The 6611-nt window shown below is 41.1% G+C and overlaps 1 pseudogene; it reads right to left on the bottom strand.

The window, feature by feature from the left end:
• Window positions 1–586: 586 nt before the first annotated feature.
• LOC144270257 (small ribosomal subunit protein uS8 pseudogene) lies at window positions 587–967 on the bottom strand (annotated as a pseudogene).
• Window positions 968–6611: the final 5644 nt, after the last annotated feature.

The raw sequence follows: 6611 nt of genomic DNA, 5'->3' as shown, positions 1-6611 counted from the left end.
TTTAGGTATTATTATTTATTTTAAGGTTCCCCAGGCACCTGAGGTAAGGAGTTGTTAATGAGCTCTTAGGCCTCTGTCTGTTTTGACTTGTGACGTGTCCAACCCCTCAGAGGAAAAGTGAGGGGAAGGGGGTTATGTGCTGTGGATACAGAAAGGGAGGACGTTACTTTAAGGTGCCTATGGTGATGCAGTGGCCCCTGTCCCAATAAAGAGGGTATATCTGAGGTCCTCAATCAAGAGCCAGTGGAACAGTATACCCAGGAAGATGTCTGATGGGGCTAAGGAAGTCTCCAGAGACAACAGACATCTTCTGTGGTGGATCTATTGGTGGAATATTGCCCAGACAGAGTCCAGGTTGAGGTTGAAGACAAAACAGCTTGTATAAACTACATGCTTTATGTTGCTGTAGTTTGTTTTTAAGTCCAAAGAAAGGGAGAACAGCAGCAGAGATGAGGCATGGTTATGTTTGAATGATCTGTGTTAGTTTCTGCACATGTGCAGGGAACAGGGCAGAGGAGCTTGGCTGGAAAGGCTCAGAAACATCCAGAAGAGTTATGGTCGATTTTTTTTTCCTGTTTGACAAGTTTTAGAAAAAGAATCCCAGGATTTTGCTTCCTGTGTGTTTTCGACTTGCTTCCTCATGGTCCATGATGCCAGCGGAAGTTGTCAGCACTATGTACCCAAACTGACGTGAAGGCAAAAGGTTGTTCTGCCACTTTTCCAGGTCCTTCAACTGAACATCAAATCTGGGACTGATCACACCACACTTGTTCGGACTGCCTGTGAAATTAACAACAATTTTCCCAGCTCTGTGATCGTCAATGATCTCAAATTCACCAATTTCATCATCACAGGACGATTACTTTAGAGCACAGTCTAATGAGAACTTGACATTATCCATGTTTCTCTGCATTGTTGATGCTCTTAAGGGCATCGTCCAGAACATTCATGCGCACCATGATTCTGGTGCAGCAAGATAGTAGGCATGCTCAATGAAGTTCTCTTGAAACTGCAAAGAAACCACTATTGTGTGGGCAGGAAGTTCTGCCTGACAGCTGAGCCAATCAGAACTCAAGGTGTGAGGATTATAAATATTGGAGCTAGAGAGCTATAGGGGACCTGGTAGAAGAATAGCAATGCAAGGCCAGGAGAGGCATTTACTCCAGGCTTGGTCTAAAAACCTGTTACACTTTAGCTATAGATAACCTATCTGACCATACAAGCTGAGGACAGCAAATCACCTATCAACAAAGGACACTGCCTGCTATAAGGAGCCACCAGATTTGTTTGCTGATAAGGCAGAACTGCTTGAATTTTGGACTGAGATGCTGCAGTTAAGAATCCAGTTGACACACACAACATTTTAGGGCACATTGCGGATCAAAAAATCATCCCTGAAAGTTTAGAGGGGGAAGGAACGAGTTTATGCGGTATGTGCGAACGTACAGAAGTGTGACTGCTGTGCTGAAACCTCACATTGTAATGCAGCTGGTACAAACCAAACTTTCATTCCATGAGCATGTATGGCAGTGGCAGAAGAAGAATTTGTGGAAGTCTCAATGGGAAGAACACTGGCAGATTTACTGCCTAATAGCTGTTGTTTTAAAAGTGTTTGAAGTGTGTTAAGACATATTTCAAACACTGTTTAAGATGCTTTTGTTGTATTAAATGTATTTGTTTACTGAGGGGAAAGATGATCCAACAGTTAGGGCACAAGCGTAGGACTTGGGACACCTGGGTTCAAGTCTCTGTTCTGCAACAGACTGGCTGTGACCTTCGACAAGTCACTTAGACTCTGTACCTCAGTTCCCTATGAAGATAATAGCACTTCCCTACCTACCTCAGTGTCTTGTGAGGATAAATGTAGTAAACATTGTAAGGTGCTCGGATACTACAGTAACGGAATCTATATAAATACCTAGAGAGAGAGATTTAAAAAAAGACCAAGCAGTTGTGTGCTTCTGGAAGCTATTCCTAACACCTAAATGCAGGATTTTGAATACAGTAGCCCCAGGTTTGATGCTACATAATGCTTTCTGAATTGTCTTGAATAGACAGAACTCTGGCCTGCACTTTAACAAAGAGTTAAGCTGTCATGCAAGAAAGGGGAGTGTAATAATAGTGTTACATAACTTCATCCTATGTCAATTATTACACTTACAGCCTTGCACTCTCCTTTTTCCATACAGTGATATTTGTGAGGCAGAGAGAGGTAGTAGAGACAGTGACAAGGAAGACCCTTCATTCTGACCCGGCCTGTCGGCATTATGAAAGTAATTACATTGCCAAGAATAGAAATATGGCTAGTTCTGTGAATAGGGATCTTCAGCTGTGATTATAGACACAGGTGGGTGGGGAAACAGGGTTAAGAAAAGCTCCACCTCTTCAGTGCACCAGCTAACATTGCTGTACCAGAGCAGAGGAAAAAGTACAGTTGACCACTGATATAGACCAATTGTACTGGCATACACCAGTAGGACCTTTCTTCTGAAACAAGCGGGGTACAGAAGGAGATTGAACAGGGAGGGAATTGTGACTGTGTGTAACATGCCCCTCTCTTTTCTGCTTCTGAGGCAGTGCAGATGCATACCATTCCTTACTCAGGGCAGAGAATAAATTTATAGTCTAGCCCCAAAACATGTACAGCTTGGCAAAAAGTTGTCTCCTGAACACACTTCCTGCACTAGGAAGGTGGCTCTGGAAATCAGTGGCTGATGGACATGTAGAATTAAGTAATAGAACTGAACACAGAAGACTGGAGTCCTTTTTTCAACTAAAAAGCATCAGTGAGACAGGAGATGAGGTTCATGGGTTAAGAACATTACCTTGAAGTCTTTTATTCTCTTTCACAAAGCACATAAGAGATGAGAAAGGGGGAAATGTCAAAACTCCTCTTTTAAAAGCATTTTTATCTAAAGAAGGATCCCAGAGAATGAGAGGAAAACTGGGGAGAACAGCACTTGCATGGTGACTTTTAAGTGTTTTCTCTTTTCAGACTGTGCCCAAGACAGACTTTTTCCCTTCAAGATTTACTTTATGTAATCTGATTGAGGGCTCTCAGGAATAGAGCAAGAGACAGCTTGAATTCTGCATCTAAATGCAAACCCAGTGTCTAGCTGCTCTCCCTCTGAGCCTCAAGGGAGAAGGAAGGGCAGGGGGGATGGAAGGTCATAGCTCCAGCCCATAAGCAGCCTGATCCAGAGCCCTATAGAGACAACGGAAAAGACTCCCCTTGACTTGAATGGATTTTGGAGCTGCCCCAGGGAGGGCCAAGCATGCTATAGTGAACAAGAGATGGAAAGAAAAATTACATAATTACTTGTATTATCATAGTGCCTAGGAATCCACCTCCCATGCCCTGGGGGGAGGAATTATGGCATCCTGAGGCCCCCCTGAAGTAGTGCAACTCTATGCCACCCCAGCTCATGCTTTGGGTCTTAAAATGCACAGTTTTCATGCATGGAATTACTAGACTTTTAGTACAATTTTTACTCTAAAAAAAATATCTGTTGGCTGAGTTGTTACTGTCATACAAATCTACTTGAATGGCTGCTGCATGCATCTTCCTTTGTGTGGATGTGCTCTGACTTAATTTGCATTCAAAGCCGAGAGAAACTGTTACATTTTCTACAGTTGAAAATTATGAAGTGCCTGAAACCAGGGCAAACATATTGGCCTTGCAGTATCAAACCTTTTGTTTAACATCAGACCTTCAACTGACAGCGTTCCAAATGGGGGATAGTCATCAACCTAAAGAAGCATCTCCCCACCCTCTCTGAAAAGTTCTGGTCATGGCCGGAGAGTTTAAATTGAACAGCATGATCCAGCCAAACAAACCTGACAGCAAACAGAACCACATAAGGTAAGATTGATCTATACTAGACTGGAACTACCCAGTACAATAATACATTTCCTATCAAACCTCCTCCAACTGAAACTGTGCCGATGCTGCCAAGTTTAGTCAACTTATGAGGGACTTTTGTACAAGCAGAGTACTTAGCTCTCACCAGCAAGCCTCCTTCCCTTCCCTCAGCAAGCCTTGTATCCACCTCTTCAATGCCCCAAGCTTACCTATGCTAGATTTAATTATTTGGGGATGGAGAACAGCCTCCCCTGTCCTCTACACTCTGGGTGCTGGATGGTGCCAAACAGCATATTAGGGTGCCGAGATACCTCTCTAATATTCAAGAGGAGGGACCAGGTCACCAACCACTGCTACCTACCACATTTCTCTGTGGGGGCGGGGGGGCGGAGGGGGAGCAGGAAGTAATGAACTAAAAGTTTTACCAGCTAACATTAAGGGATTGTACTGGATTGAGGAATTAATCACATTAAACCATTTTAAACAAGATTATGGTATTTAAGGAAAGAAGAGGCTTTGACACATTGTCTTACTCACTTGGGGCTTGATTGTGCTTTGTAGTCAGAGCCCACCATGAGAACATCACCACTCAGCATGCCTTGTTGGAGTATAAAAGATAGCTGGTAATTATTAAAGTTGGGAAAATTACACAACCACCCACCCAGATTTTATTCTTTAAGAAATTGCTTTATACTTACACAGGGAGACCTGTTTTTCCACAGAAAAGAGTTTTAAAGGTTATGGAGAGAGACTAAAGGAAAAAAAAATCTTTCAGCGTTTGCAAGAGGAGTACACACTGAATTCACTGACATGTTAGAACTAAAGCCATTCTAATTGTTTCACACCAAGCAAGGTATAGGGGAGACCAGTTAATGGCCTCCTGGATGATATTTTATACCTCTATATTGAGTTAATCACTTATGCCCAAAGGCCTGATTACGTTTCAAGTGACAACTATAACTGAACTGGGAAACATTAAAGATGAAATATCCCAAATGGCAGTACCTGTAATTTTTGCTAGTTTGCCTTCCATGATGAAAAAGATAGGGTACTTGTATTTTTACTAAGTCATTTTATTTGCTTTTAAAGAATTTGAGGTTTCGCTATACTCAGGCTAGGAATTTGGGAAATCTGAAAGGGTCATCCACAAAGATCTAGGATGTACCAGCTGGGCCCTGAAAAGAAAGTTGTTTTCAAAAATCTGGGTGTGGCACTCAGATCTACTATGCCTGGGATTTATGTAGTTGTTTCCATAGAGAATGTACTCACAGGTGGTTAACCTTGCTTATAGTCAGATCCAGGACCAATTGACCTTAATTATATGAAAGAAATTTGCAGTCCCAAAACCAATAGACTGCAAGAATCACATTCTTCTGATCACATTAAGATTTCATACAGTGAAGATAGATTAGTCTTAATAATAATGTAGCTTTCTCAGAGCCATGCTATTCACTAGCCATGTATTACATTTCCAGGCATTTCTCAGTTTCAGATCATGAATTTTTAATCTTACTGCATCATTTGAAAATTCAAAGAAAGGCATTGCTGAAATCCAATTTGAACAATTAGTCCTCCTTGCAAATTGCTGCTTTAAAATGTTTTAGATTGCTCATTTTTAAAGACTTATGCACAAAAAAGCAAAAATCTAAACACAGGAAATAACTTACTAGGAATTTTGGGTGGTGAGCAATGAATCTAATTACCCTTATCTTTCACAGAAGACAAATATTCTTCTTGAGTCTGGCCCCGCTAATTCAGAAGTTCTACTGAAATTAATAGGAATTTTGCCATTGATTAGGGTCCTATCCAAAGCCTACTGAACTCACTAGGAGTTCTGCCATGACCTCAGTGGGCTATGAATCGGGAACAGGACTGGGCCCAAGGTAAGTAGTGTAATTTTTTATTCCCTCAACTGACTGGAATGGTAATGACTTCTGAGTAAACAGACATAAATGTCTTCTCTTCAAATGACCACATTTCTCTATAATTTGCTTTTCCAGATTTCATCAAGTAAGAGTTAGTTATTGGGGAACACATCCATTGATAGAAACATATATAATATCATGAGAGAACCTAATTCTTTACTTGTCCATTCAGAGTTATGGAGCTCATTTCTCTTTGCATGCATCTCCTCTAGGCTGATTTAGCCTCTAAATATTTTTGATTTGACAAACTGTGCCTCAGAAACATTCTTTTGTTTAACCAGTTATTCTTCTGCCAAGAATAATAATCTTCTTCCTCATTTTAAAACAAATAGTTTGTCACACCTATAAATAACTCTATTACAAATACTGATAACGTACTACTAAGATACTTGAATATTAGCAAAGAATTACCTAGTTTAATAAACACTGTTAAATAATACATAGTGTATTGATTTTCCTTACAACTGAGCATTATTATTTAATTAGTATTGAAACAGTCATCCACAAGCAGTAAATTTGTTTGCCAATTAAGCACCAGTTTTACTGGACATTTACCAGTGTTACCATTATTGTGTCCTGATCCTGCAATCTTTATCCACTAGCACCAATCAGGACCTTTGGGTATGTCTACACTGCATAGTAAACTCGAGCTCTGACTCCTCCCTTCCATCCAGGCATAAATCACTCTGACTTCAAAATGCAGGCATATGGACCCTGCCAGGGGTATAGGTATGAGCCCAAGCCCCCATTCTGACACAGGTTCAAGCCCAAGCATTTTGTAGCGTGGATGCTGCTCAACTCCTGGTTGCCAGACTCGGGCCTGG

This window comes from Eretmochelys imbricata, chromosome 9 (assembly GCF_965152235.1).
Source record: "Eretmochelys imbricata isolate rEreImb1 chromosome 9, rEreImb1.hap1, whole genome shotgun sequence".
Lineage (NCBI taxonomy): Eukaryota > Metazoa > Chordata > Testudines > Cheloniidae > Eretmochelys > Eretmochelys imbricata.
Note: the sequence above shows the minus strand (reverse complement) of the source record. Positions and strands in the feature narration are given on the sequence as shown.